The following is a 14,788-nucleotide window of genomic DNA, read 5'->3' as shown; positions in this document are numbered from 1 at the left end:
AGAGATGGGCCCAGGTGTAGCGTGAAGAGAGGCACATAAGCAAAAAAGATAGGATCCTTTACAAGGCAAGGACATTGTTCCTGTTTTCCAGCATATAAGACTAAATATTCTTGTTCTATTGCTGTAACTGTGATAAGGAATTATCCGCCCTGTCCTTGTTTTATATTATATTGTTCTCCTAATCTCCTGCATCTTATGCATGTGCACACACATGCAAAATAACCAGTGAAAAAGCAGTGGTCGCTGCTGGGTACAACTTAAGTTTGTACCTGGGAATGATTTGTAGAGGTCACTCTTCAAAACCCGTATTTCTCAAGAAATACTGGAATTTGTGCTGAATTGACTTTTAGAGAACTGATCCCTTGCAAAAAGTTTGCAGGAAGGGTTGGATCGCAGTGTTTGTACAGGCAGCAAAGGGAAAAGGCAGATTCCTTGGGAAGGAGATGAGGGACCCCCAAAGGAATAGAATGAAGGATGTTGAGGGAGGGGTAGGCTGCAGAAGGGTAGAGAAAGTCAAGTGTTGATACTTCTTTTGGGGTATCTTCTGTGCACCAGGGGTACAGTTAGTCTACATGCATGGAAAATAAGGGATGTTATTGTGTAGATGTGAAAAAGGTACTGGAGGTGGAGCCAAGGATAGCGCTATTAGTCTTCAGTGACTTGTACAGATTCCCGAGCTGAGGATTGGAAGGGTTAACCACTGTGTGTATTAAGGCAACAAAAAGCTTTTCAATCAGGAACATAAATTACTGAAGCTGCTATTCACAAAAACACATATCAGACATAAAACAACTGCCACAGCTTTTCAGATGTCTTATTGTGCTTCATCTCATGGTGATGACTGAAGTGCTCTGGGACTACTTTTCAAAGTATTCTCCTTTGTATCTCAAGAATACACAATGGCTCAGCCTTGACATCTATCTTCATATGTAAGGAGACTGATAGGTCACTAGTGACACAGCTGCTAACACGTTATCAAGCATCTTCTGATTGCTTCCAGGCAAGTGTTCTTGTCCTGCGCGAGACAGAAAACACTTAGATGTTCCTCTCCTGAACATCTTACTAGATTTCTATATACTTTGAATTATGGGAAGAACAAACATTAGACACATTTTTGCTTTGTTTTGTGATTTGCAGGGATTCTGAGATCAACATTTCCAGTAACTACTGGATTCCCTCATTCCCAGTAGGGTTCTACTCTGAAGTGAATATGCAAAAATCCCCATGCTAGAGAGCTGCTGAGGTCCAGATCTGGAGAAATAATACTCAGCTAATCAGATATGCACTTCTGTCTCCTCTGTTTAAAAGCAGCCAGATGCTGTCATGGTCTTTATCAAGTTGAACTAAACAAACAAGGAATTAATGTTGCTGGACCAGGATCTTTTGTTCCCTTCCCAGTCACTGTGGCCAGTGGTGGGCTGTTAAGCCATCTATCTAGAGCTATTTTCACCTTGCCAGCCTTCTGTCTGTCTTGTGTGCATGCTTGGGAAGTCGCAAAATTGTCCGTACCATTTATAATGGATCAGGTTTTTTACCCAGTTCACTGCATGGACACACAAAACGTTGTCACAGCTGTTGGGGAGACAAACTGGTATGTGGTCAGGCTGGGTTTTTGGGGGGAGGAGGGATTTCTCCATATGGCTCTTCTCTCTCTGCCTGTTATTAAGTAATGACCTGAGCATCACACCTCCGACATGGAGAAGATCTCATCTTATTCCTGGGCAACATGGTGCCCTGGGGTGCTATAAAGGTAAATAAAGGCAGAATCCAGAGCATCGGGTACAGGCTCACCCTGGCAAGGAGGTTCCCCAGGTCTTGCTCACAAGGAGGGAGACCATCTCTTAAGAAGTAACTGGGGCAGTTACGGCTATCACCAGAAGTTCATGTGACTGTAGTCCTAAATGCTCTTGGTTACACAGGTGAAATAAATGGGGACAAGGTGTTCAACCACTTTTGAGGATCCATGTGTGCTTAGAAATGTTGCTTTTTCCCTATACTGCAAGAAAACAGAAGGGGAAACAGTCATGGTAGTGGTATGAAGTGCTGCAGTGGTTGAACTTGCCTGTTTGGGATCTTCAGCTTCAACAGTTGAAAGAGAGAAGATTGGTTAGCCACTGCCTGGCTTCAGAGATCTTCCTGATCTCATTTCTTTTTTAATGAGGGGGAGGCTGATGGTTCTTCAGCCCATTCCTCTTGCAATGCTCCCTGGAGGTCTGCAACCATGTCAGGGCTGGTGGTGGTCACAGCCGTAGGGAGCCACGGGGGATGTAATGCCAAGGTCAGCACTGCACACAGCGGGCAGTCCCTTTTACCCTCACGACAGGCTTCAGCAGGCACGGGTGTCTGAAATGCTTCTCCCCAGGCTTTTGAGGCTGCTGTGTGCGTATGCAAAGCTGCTGACAGCGTCACGCTGAGATCTGCTGGAAACGGGGATCTGGGAAACCTTATGCCAAGAGAAAAAGTATCTTAAAGTGATTTTAATTCTTAGTGCTCAGCTAAATAGCTCATACTCCCCCTCATGCTTCTGAGCTGAAAAAACTCAAGTCTCCCTTGGAAAGTGAAGCTAAAATGAAGGGCAGTACTCCTGATTGTGTTGTGGCGGAGGCATTCAGTCTGCTTCATTATTTAATATCAACAGATGAAAATTTTTGGCTCCATCTCTGCGCATTTATCTGTTCTGTGGCAGGTTACGTTTGCTCTTTTTGTCTGGGAGGGCTGACAAAGACACGGGGTCTGGAGCCAGGTGGCTCTGGGGTCCCTGCCCGAGCCTGGCCGTGGTGTGGGGATGGCGCCATGGTGTGGGGATGGCTCCATGGGTGCTCGGATGGGTCGGAGCCAAGCCCCGCAGCGCCGTGCCCGGGGCATGCAGCTGAGCAGGGGAAAGATTGTGTGTAAATATTTTCTTTCCCAAACCAAGAAGTCTGCAAGAAGCAGGTCCCAGAGCACATATAAACATCTACCCTTTCCCAGCATCAGCTCTTGCAGCTCTGAGGCTGGTTGGGTCCAGCAATGCCCACCTGTGCTTGTGTTAACATTAAATACAAACAGTGTGGTTTTGCCAGCCTCAGCCCTCAGGCTAGCTATGTTTCTCAACAGCTCAGCAGTGAATTGTCCTGTGTTCTTCTCTTGGTGTCGGAGTGCTTTCACTTAAGTACATAAGCATACCAGAAACAAATAAAGTTTTGCTCTGGCTCTTGCTTGGAGCTTGACTGATTTTACAGCAGGCTCCGAGGAGACTGCATCTGCATGCTGCTGTCTGGGAGGATTTGAAGTTGAATAATGTTGAGACGAGGCAGTGCGGTCATTGTGTGGGATGGGGAAGGCTTTCTCGCTTCCACGGACGAGTCAGATGCTTCCTTTCTGCAGAGGGTGACTGATTCTCCAGGAGGGTGGTAGATCTCTGCAGATGGTGAGGGATCGCAGCTGCAGAGCTTTTATGGAGGCTATTGAGCTAAGAATCAAGTAATTATAAAAGCTAGGGAGCATTTCCACCAAGCTGAGCAATGAGTTGAGATGGCTTTTGGGATGGGCAGCTAGTAGTGTAAGAATGTGATGTAAATAAAAAAGATTGTGTGGAGACTCAGTTAAACAGTCAAAAGACAATTCACCCACAATTCACCTGCTGCATTTCTGACAGGTGAATGAAATAAAATACCTTGAGAAAGAGCTTGAGGTCAGGTTTTTGGTTTTTGTTGTTTTGGTTTTTTTTTTCTAGGATGGAGAGACTAAATCAGAAGCCTACACCTTTCATGGAAGGCAATCAAGCTCTCTTTCACCAAACATTTGGATGTCAACACGAGCAGCTTGAGCCTATGTAAGATTATAGACTTTTTCATGTGTCAGTCAAAATATCCTGGGGAGAAAAATGTCACATTCTTCCTCTGTGTTACTGGCACTCATGTTTTGTAAAACACATAGCTTTTTATTTAAAATAGATCTGCTGATATAAAAACTGAACACAAAATATCAGGAAGTTGGCTGGTCTCTTAAAAGGGATGCTTGCTGAGAATGTAAAATTAATTTGCTGCATGTGAAAAATGCTAGCTGTGGGGACAGACGACAGAGAAGGTGTCTGAAAGCAAATAGCATGGATATGTTTCCTCTATCCTGCCGAGCAAAATACCCCATTTTTTTTTTTTTTCACAAAGGGCTGTTTCTGGGGCTAAGTTGGTAATCTGATCTTTATTGCTTTCATTCTCGTTTACTCCTTTCCTAGTCTCTTTTTTTCCAGCACACGACAATTTTGCATGCCTTGTATGAGGACAGCAAATAGGCAGAGGTCCTTGCCAATGACAGATGCCTCATTCACTCGGTGAATTATACTGTTGTTCCCTGAAAGATGCTCAGATATCCTTTAGATAACATGTTGGTCCAGGTTTTTCCCCATAGCAGAGCTCTGCTGTTAGGACTTGGGTCATAGCTCCAGCTTAACAGAAGCAAAAAATGGATGTTCTTGGGGTGAATTACTTGTTCCCCTGACTAAATAAACTAAAGCATCAAAAGCCTTTTTCCACATGTATAAGAAAATTGCATAAGATGTCCTAAAAATACCAGTCCCAAGAGTGCAATAGAAAAAGAATTGGCCATTTCTCTCAGCTGCTGACCACAACGTCCGTAACATCTCCCTTGTCTCTGGCACCTACCTGCGTTACTCCAGAGGAAGGACTCTGTTAGTAGCAGCAGATCCAGGGGTGCAAGCTTGCTTTCAGGACACTGAGTGTCAACTGTGATGTGTCCAGTGTAAGAAGGTGTGTCTGTGGTGCTCAGATGGATTTCCCTTCCGGGCTAGAACAAGCCATGATTCTCCTGGTCTACGCTAGATTTACACTTGCACAGAAAATGTGGAGACAGATGGGTGCTTAATTGCCAATTTAAGACAAGACTGAGTACGGAAAAGTGCATCTGTATTTTTGTTTTCAAAAGAAGACTTGAGAGGCGTGCTTCAACCCACCTCCATGGTTAACACCAGCCTGGAGGATAGGGACCAGAAGATCCAGACTGTAGTTTCAGGGTCCTAAAGGCTTCTTGGTTGAACTGAACATTGCTTCAAATTGATTGTTAAATCAGGGAGCGTGGGTGTAGCTCATTCCATTATAATCCCCACAAATTGCTTTGTAATCGAAAGCTTTTGTTCCAGTGTCAAGTGGTTAAGCACCAAGTAAGAAGATCTATTTTACAAGACCAGACAAGATCTGACAGACAGCGGAAACTTAACTTTCAACAAATATAACAATCAACATGAGAGAACCAAAAGGTCCTCATTAAGCACTGCTGTTTTTAATTAATTGGTCCTTCAGATTTACTTCTTTAAAGCTGCTAACAGCCTTAAGCCTTTCCTAGATTAATTACAAAAGACGAGCAAATCACAATAATTAGTTTAGCCTCAGGCTCTTGCTAGGCCTCTGACCTACGTGTGTAGGTTTGCTCCATGCAGCGTAGACAGGGGGAAGCAATTTGCCTTCTTGTCTTGTTTCTGAATCAGAATTTCTGGCAGGAAGTGTTTTTTTTTCTTTTCTTCAGTTGTTGAAAAGTGTAATTTTCCTTCCCTTAATATATTCTTGTCACTTAGTTTAAAATGATCCTTCTGCTGTAACGACTCCCACTTGGGCTGGAAACCCTCCTTCACCAACAACAGCTCAGTCAGTGATGATGACTTTCAAGGCTTGTAATTCTTGGCTTATGGGGCCTACAGACTCAGGGAAGTATCATTAAAAATGAATCATGCTGCTCCCCTGGGGATGTGCTTGCTTCCCGGGATGCACATTAATGTGAATCCATCACCCCTCCCTTGCCGCAGAGGGCCGGTAAGTCAACAGTGCAATGTAAGAATGAATTTCAAAGAGGAACATATATACGTACCTATTCATAAAGAGAGAGCGGTTTTCTGTAGGTGCCCGTAAGAGGCAGACCCATGGTTGCACCGAGAAGCTGATACTCTTTAGGTCTTTTCCTGTCTGATCTGCGTTTTCATCTGTAACTTGACGCAGACTTTTGGGGCCATCTCTAGTCCATTCAAGAGACAAATCCTCTCATTTCAACAGTCATCCCCTTGGTTTCACTGAGTCTGTTAACAGTGTAATGAGAAAGCATGCTTATCTTTGCCTGGAAACTGTGTGCCTCGGTTTCCCTATCTGTAAAATGGCCACAATACCATCCCTTGGAGATTAGCTACGTCATGCCTTACTCATTCTGTAAATTTCTTTGAGATCCTAGGTTGATGGGGAGATAAGGGAAAATTATTGCTGTTTGCGCTCTTGATTAGATAATCATCTGCTTAATTTCCTGTGAGTTCAACGAGACTATCAAGGCACCTAAGAATTATGCTAAACTGTGGTTTAAGAAGTGACATCATCGTTGTGCTGTGCAGTCTGACAAATTTGAGTGTAACCATGGACAACCACTAAAAAATGTTGTTCTAAGGTGTCTGCTGTGCCCCTCTGCGGGGTTCTTCCCAGTGGTGAAGCTGCGTGGGAGGTGTCGTGGCGAGGGCATGGGGGCTGTCTGCTCCCTGTGCCCTGCCGGCAAGAGCCTGCCATCACTCCCAAACTGTTTAGCCGAGAAACAGGGTGCAGCCCTGCTGCCAAGAGAGGAGAATCTGCTGCAAAGGTACTTTCTAAGTGCAGTAGGCTTTGCTCACCTCTCGGGCAGTTGGTATCACCGATGTCACGGCAGTAGTTGGACACCAGGAAGGAGCCAGAGGACCCAAGCTCACTGCTTCCCGCTCTGTTGGGATCCACGAGGAAAACCCTGGCCAACACAGCTAATCCACTTCCCTTTTGTTGCTCTGACAAAAAGAAAAGTATCCTTATCTCCCTAAACTGGAAGCGTAATGGGAAGCAAACAGCGGCCTTCCTCTTCCTTCTACTTATCATTTCTTTGTCCCTCTAAATTTGTTTCTGTCCCTGGGCCTTAACCTCCCACTCCAAGGGCAGGACAGGGCAGGCTGATAAGCTGTCTCTGAAACCACTGGTATTGAAGCAATTATTCAGCAGCTGCAGCCCTTTGCAGCTGAGCAGAGATTACCATCTCTATCCCTGGGAAAACTGTCTTCATGCCTCCTTAATGTATCCTGGCCTGCGGACCTTATTTATGGCACCTTCTGGCTGGATTACCAAAGTGACGCAGCCCTGGGATCTTTACTGCTCTTTCTTTGGACTCTGTCCTCAAAAACAAGGTCTTTTTTTTTTTTTTTTTTCCCTTTCCTTCCCTATCTACAACTGCTTACACTTAATCCTGTTCGTGGGATAGCACCGCTCCCACTCGCTGCAGAGAGCTGGTCCTGTGTGTTTGCTGTCCTGCGAGAACATCTACGGTGTGGCACAGGCGGAGTAGTACTGCCAATAGCTGCTCTGCTACGTGTGTGCTAATATTGCCTTAGTTAATAGCTCGAATTCGTGGCTAATTTGAATGCAGTTGGGGAAATATTGTCTGCAATATTTCCATGGAGTTTTAAAACAGATCTGCCTGCAGTTTCCAGGCAAAAATTGTTGTGGAAAGTAGATGTTATACTTCAATTGTTGCATGCTTAGATAGCCCAGAAGTGTGATCGGTCCTGAAGACCAGGAGTGTGACCTCAACTATTTGTATTCACCCTCAATTTGGAGTTGAAGAAATCTATAAGAATCATGATGTTGTCACCAATTTTAAGCACCAAAGTCAGGGAAGTTTTGATGCACTGTCCAGAAGTTAAAAGCAGAAATGAGGGTCATCTTTTTTGCGTGTTTCTTTCCACTAGTTAGTTTACTGGCGTTGTCCCAATAGCTGCCACCGTGGACACACTCAGACAAGCAATAAGAGAACTCACAATAACTCTTCTCATTTCTGTGAATTGATGCTCAGTTATCCGGCATGTGAAATGGGTACAGTAATACAGCAACCTGCTGCGCTCTCCAGCTCTCCCTCCTGTGGCTGCATGGCTTTAAGAAGCTCTTACCTCTCTATGCTTCATCACGTTGGTTTTACGCGGCAATTTCATTATCAAGCTCTTGGGATGGGAAGGCGGCGATGAGAAGCGTGAGGAGGCTGTACATGCAGGAAAAGGCAAGACAAAAATCACTTCTCCAAAACTTTCTAGGGGAGAGTTTCCTCTGCTTGAGGAAAGAAAAGCCCTATAGGATTATCAGATGTGTCAGCAGAGAGATTAAAAAAAAATAAATACATTCAGCAGAGAGACAAAAAGCCCCCCAAAACTATTAAACCCAAGTCCCCAATGGTAACTATGGCAGCGCTGCTGGCAAGACACAACTGACACAGAGGAAAAATGTTTTTTTATTTTTTTTCCCCCAAAAAGCAGCCGTTGAAAGACCTTAAATCAGCAATTGAGCTTCTGCTTTCATTTAGACCTGTGCCATTTTCAGTGCTGCGTGTGCACGGGAGCGTGGTGGGGTTTGTGCTGGGGCGGGAGGGAGGGGAAGATCAGATCTTTTTTCAGAGTTATGGATTTAGCAATAAACGATAACGATTTCCCCTTTATATAAGCAACAGTAGGGGAAACAAAACAAAACCTTTGCCTCATTTCCTGTTGTGTTTTGAGGTTTCTTACCAACACTGAAAACCACAGTTCATTACGGGAAGTTTTAGTGGTCTGTGTCTGTCAGTGTTTAAAATCAGTATTTGGCATCAGCGAATGAGACACTTTTCCCTTGAAGTTGGAGGGGAATTTCACTCTTTTGTGTGTGTTTTGTTTGAGAAATTCTGTATTCATGTTTCTTGTCAATTTTCTCCTTTATAAGTGTTGTGAAAAGCTACACTAACAAAACCAAGAATGTTTCGAACGGTTTCCCTTCAGGTTCGATGAATAACGCTTCACCGTTAACCTGCCCGCTTGCCGGGGGCTTGGGAACGTGGCTGCCGCTGGTCTGTTGTCAGCTCGGTTTTATATCACAGCCTCTTTGCAGAGACATTAGTTTTCATCAATGCTCTTGTTCTGGAGAGAGTTATGACCTTGGGATGCTGGTAAAATTTTGTGAAGTTAGTAGGCTTGTGTTTTATACCATCTAGGATGTTGGGATGGCGTTCAAGGTGCTGTGTACAATGTGGGTAACGGTGCCTCCCCAAAACGCATTGTGGACTAGAGGAACTGGCAGGTAAATGAAACACAACTTCTTTGGGTCAGTGAAAATTTCTTCAGAACGATGGGAATTGACAATCAAGCACAACTCCTGCTTACCTTCAGTATGGTCTCTGCGCGCACAGTATTGCAGTGGTTCTGCTTGTGCGTTGGAGAAGATGGGTTGGGAGGCTGTGGTTCGCAGGGTACGGACTGGAGGAAACGCCACCTCTCTCAGCGGGCGGCAAGCCTGAACCGAGCCCCGTCTTTTTCACTACCTCATTTGTGACTCGCAAGAACCCTGTTAGTCTTTCCTCCCTAGCTGTCAGTCTTCAACTGCAATAGGATCGGTGGTGTTAATCTGATTTTTATAAAGTGCCCTGAGACACCTGGGTGACAATAAGCGTGAGAAAGGTGCGGTGACGCCACAGGCTTCCCCGAGCGCCTGTCTCTCATCGGCTGTAGTTCCTCTCTGGGCAGCCAGACTTTGAGCAAAGCTGAGCCCCTCTCTCAGGCTGCTACGGGAGGTCTGCACAGTGAGGAACCCGTTTGCGTGGTATGACCCGTGAGAACTGGCACACTCCCAACTTAACGCGCAAGGGCTAGCAAAAGCTGACCAGCAACACCAGTTTGGACTGACCCTGCTGGACCTGAGAGGACCCCCATCCCTTTGGTGGGTTGTTGGCCGTGCCAGCAGAGGACTGGTGGAAAGGTGGTTCTTTTTGGTTAAATGGTTTGTGGGGCACATGGATGTGGAGGTCTTTGTTTGTTACTCACTCGCTTGGATTCCCTACGTTACAGGGTTTCTCAGCTCTGTCAAACCCAGCAGTGAGGTTGACAGCTGCATGGCTGGCACATCTCCAGCGTGCGCGTAGGAACATGTCTCCTTCATCTCCCAGCTTGCTGCAGCTCCTGGTGCCACCTTCGCATGCCTGATCCCTCTGAAGGGATCTTGGCTCCTATATGCAGGGGAATCGGACAAGGATGGATTCATTTTGAGGAAGAGCGAGTGGAAATCTGTAACAGGCTGGTGAGGTCCTGTTCCAGCTGTTTGCAGAAGTGGCTGTCACGGCTTGGGCAGCCCCATCCCTGGATTTCATAGCACAGTGTTATCACCGGCAAGTTCAGGCGAGGAAATGGGAGCAGGGGAAGGCAAAGCATCTCTCTGAGCCTGACGGCTTCAACACCTCTCCTCTCACGCACACACACACTTCTATTTTTCCAAAATCCTTCTACTGAAGTAGGAGTTGTTAGTCTTCATAAAAATCTCAGAAAGAGTTGGTGGCAGCCCTGCTTAGTGCCACTTGATCTGACGGACTGGTGCCTGCTTTAAAAAAGAAAATAGATGAATTCATTCTGTATTTTTTGCATAGGGACAGCAGGGCTAGGCCAACAAGTACAAATCAGATCTCTCCTCCTGCCTGTGGTGAACAGAAATGTGGGTGTTGCTGTAATATAATATGGGGAAAATCATGTTTTGGAGGAAAAAACACTCCACTCTTCATTACATCTGCATTTAAGATTTAACTGTTTAAAGCAGAGGTGGTTATTATGGCAGCTTAAGCCTGACGCCCTCTTTATTTCCAGACAATATATTCTAATTTGCCAGCCCCAAATGGAGGTATAGGAATTTCCCAGAGCTTCAACTAATTTTCCTGCAGGAATAAGGACCGTACTGCTAATGATGCCTGCTTCACCACCCAGGCTCTGGCAGCTGTGATGCTCAGCACCTCTGATGGCTTTTCATGTGGCAGATGCTCCAGCCGTCAATACACAATTGGCAGTTCTTCGCAGCTACAGCATCTCCCTTCTCACCTCAAGCACAGTGTCAGAAAAAGCTTTCTCTGGGTCAAAGCCTCCAAAAATACAGTGTTGTTTAAAGATGATGAAAGTGAGTGTTATCTCCCCATCTCTCCTCTTCGGTGGAGCAGGCTATGGAGTGAGATGACTTCACCACTGTTCCTGCTTCTCTATGGAGACTGCATGAGCCCCCAAGGAATGCGCTGCAGGCCTGGGCCGCGGGTTAAGTGTTTTAAAAAAAAGGGAGATGTAAAACAAGAGGTCTGAGCGTTTCCATGCGCCGCAGAGATCCATTTAATTCGGTTGTATAGAGAGAACTCCGTTTTGGCACCCTCTACCAGCTGCTCGCAGAAGGGATTAGCAGGGGATTCAATTAATAAGCATGGTGACTGTATTTTTCTTTTCTGTTTTTTTTTTTTCCCCTCTTTAGCACAGGGTGTCCTACCTGAGCATTGCCCCATGCGGTGTTCAGGTTAATGCCTCCTTGCCTGGACAAGGGTAGCCACGCTGAGCCCTATTTAACCATGGCATGTAATGGTGTGAATACATGGTCAAACAACATTTTTTCCCCTCCTAAAATGGATGTGGCCAGTATATATGCAAAGAAGTCAACAGGCTTTGGGAAGGAGGAGGGAAAAGTCACACTTTCAACCTCATGCTACCCGTGATACTTTTCTTTGATCCCTTTGCTTTAAAAGGGAATAACGCAAAATCATTAAGTCTCAAGCCCCTTGAAGATGCAATGGGCTAATGAGCCCTGCAAGTTCTTCGGTTGAAACTTGTAATGTCCTTGGGTTTTGTGCCAGATAACATGTTGCTATGCCGTGTGCTGCCAAGGAATCCGAGTATTCCAAGTGCAGGGACACTAAAGATGCCACACAGAAGGCTCCGCATGCTTGCTGTGTTTTTCCATAGCAACGAACACGCCTGATTACAGCACATTCATATGCTCTATATAATGAGTATCCCATAGGAAAATTATCACCGTGCATCCTGCATCATAATTAGAAATCAGACCAGGGCAACAGCAATGAATTCCCCAGGCGCAGGATGTTGGGCGCGTTCTGCTCGGGGAGGGTGGTGGGAAGGAGGAGAGGGGAGGGTGAGCGAGCGGCTCAGCTGAGGGTCCTGCTCCAGTGCCTGTTGCTGAACTTCACAGCTAATTCTGAAATATTTGTGCTGTCCCTCCTGGCAGTGTTTGTGCATGTGTGTATGAGTGAGGAAAGACGATTTTGAGGTTTTTCTTTTCTCTCCTTTTTTTTTTTTTTTTTAAAAAAAAACCCAAATATTTTTCTAGCCTAATTTCTCTTCTACTTCCCTTTGGTGGGGAGAAATTGAAACCAGCAGCATTTAGACTCCAGTTTCATAGGCAAAGCATGTTCTCCTGCGGGGTTTCTGCTGTGGCTTGGTCCAATTGTTACTGATGTATCACTTACGATACTCTTAACTACTTCAGACAAATTCAGCATTGCTGTAATGAAAAACTCAAATACACAGGCATACTTTCAACCAGGCAAATTTAATAAAGAATTTTACTCACCTGACAAATCTAATCAATTTTCACCAAATAAGGTAACATTCACCCTCAAGGCTAGGAGTTCACTGCATATGCAGTGTATACATCTTTCCAAGCTCAAAAGACTGGGGTTTTGTGGCCAGGGCTGAGTTCAAAATGAAGTGTTACTGGCGGGTCAAAAGCTGTTTTCTAGCACAGCAGTTGTGTTAGGCATTCGTATGGTTCAGTCAGTGATGATAGCTATTAAGGTATCTACTTATATTTGCCATCCGCACTGCGTTAAGGGTTGTGTTGTGTTTTTTTTGTTATATGATGAGATCTGTTCAGATTCAGATAATGAAATTACCTCTCTTCTCCATTAATCTGCATCACTTCACTTTATGAACAAACGCTGCCCTTGACTATAGTCTGATTTGAGTCCACAAGTTTTCATTATACCTCCAAGGACAAAATTTGGTCACTATTGGTAAGTAGAACCTCAAAGAGAAGGCACAAATTTATGCTGTATCTATGCCACATGTATACACACTGTTTATTATGCTTTTCTAGTTAAATCAACTGGCTTGGTATGAAGAGGTCATTTCCTGAGGCTTTGGTGGGCTCCCGGTCAAAGGCAGGCTGGAATTGTTCAGAGGAGAGGTTTTCCACACTGAGGTTTATCACGTTGCATCACCTGCTATTGCAGGGCGATGTGAGAGTGAATTAGGTGCCCAAATGTTAGCTGTCTTGTGACATTTTACATGCCCTAGAGCATTTGAGACACGGCCACACAGTTGGCATCTAGGACACAGGAGTCCCGTGCCCACTTGCAGCAGGCGCAGTTGGATGTCAAAGCAGCAATAGATGCTTGTCAGGTACTCAAACTCTTCCTCTGTCTATAGAAATAACTATTTATTCGGTAAATGGGCTAATTTAATTTCCCAGGGATTGAGCTGACTTTAGACATGGCAATTTATATTTCAGTGAAATTATTCAGGATGGGCTCACAAAAGTTCAGGAGGCACCTCGTTCTTCCTTTCTATACTAAAAAAACCCAAGGCAAACCGCACGCTGCCAAACTGAACTGCATTATGCCCATGTAATGACGCTAAGTGATGCTGTTACGGCATTATGGAAGTATAACGTTTCAGACCATTACTCTCAAACAACACACCATGCATGTGCGTACGTGTGAAGCAATTGCTGAGACTTGCTTCACCTTGACTTTTTATCTTCTTTTAACTCAGCCACAGGCCAGGTTTGGATGTGGGGCATGCAAAAGGCAGCCTGCACCTAACCTTTGCAATGACATAAAGATTGCTGTGGCCACTTTATTATTTCATGGGTGCTTGAGCGCACACAGAGCTGCCTTGCAGGTTGCTGTCATTAGCAAGACTTGGAGGATTCAGGGGTGGAGATCAGGGAGGAAAACTTGGCCTTATCGTGGCGCTTGTTGCATTTATCATCTTGGGAATGACTGATCCACATGGCTGTGAAAGGTAAAAGAAAGCAATGCCAGGTTTCTGGGACTGACATTGCAAATGCTCTGGTAAATTAACAGTATGTTTCACTTGCTATCAATTTGGTCTTTTAACTTGGAATCACTGGGAAATCAGTCCTGTCACAAGCAGCACATCACTTTGTTCCCATATTCTCCACTTGGGAACAAGCAAAAATGAAGTCTCTTTTCTCTTCTCCTTTCCAGACCTTAACACCAACATTTGTGCCTATCCCACAGCTCTGCAGCATTAATGAAATCACTGGATGATGCTCTATGAATTGAAGTGGCCAAAATGTTTTGTTGTAACCATCAGATTAAGTGCTGCTCGTCAAAGCCTGGAGGTGATGCAGCTGGGCAAACAGCCGGGCAGCCAGCCCAAACGCCCAGGGGACACTTGCTGGGCACCAAATGGCATTTGTGCTCTGCATCCAAATGCTGCAAAAAGCCCTGGTTTGCAGTTCTTGCCCCTGAGGAAGTGTTATTCAGTGTCAGGAGGGGATGCCGCAGCAGTTCCCATGCCGTTTGTTCCTGCTGTTTGCCTGCTTTCTCCCCAAAGCGGCCAGGTCAGGTAGAAGTGAGTTTCCATCAGGAGGAGACATTGCAGAAAGCGCTAATGTCTTGTTTGGCATAGGGTGGAAAAGCAGGATTTTTAGACTTTTCTTCTTGCTTACAGATTCTCAGGGCGATGGACAGGTTAGTAAATGGCTGTCATGTGGAGGGGAAGAGTAATTTTCACCCCCAGGTTTCCCGGTACATGGGGCCAGCAGGCTCCCTGCTGCTTGACACCGTGTCTTGCTGTGATTGATTGTAATGCAGAGCCCACAGCTCTAAAAGTTCCTCTCTCCACAGTCCTAAGAGGCTGCGAGTGAGTTTTATTCATTTTCAGGGTATTTTCTTGATGATGGACAATGAAAAGCCCGCTCCTGGTGGTTGGCACCCTTCC

The sequence above is a fragment of the Charadrius vociferus genome, unplaced genomic scaffold (genome assembly GCF_000708025.1).
Source record: "Charadrius vociferus isolate BGI_N301 unplaced genomic scaffold, ASM70802v2 scaffold326, whole genome shotgun sequence".
Taxonomy (NCBI): domain Eukaryota; kingdom Metazoa; phylum Chordata; class Aves; order Charadriiformes; family Charadriidae; genus Charadrius; species Charadrius vociferus.
Note: the sequence above shows the minus strand (reverse complement) of the source record.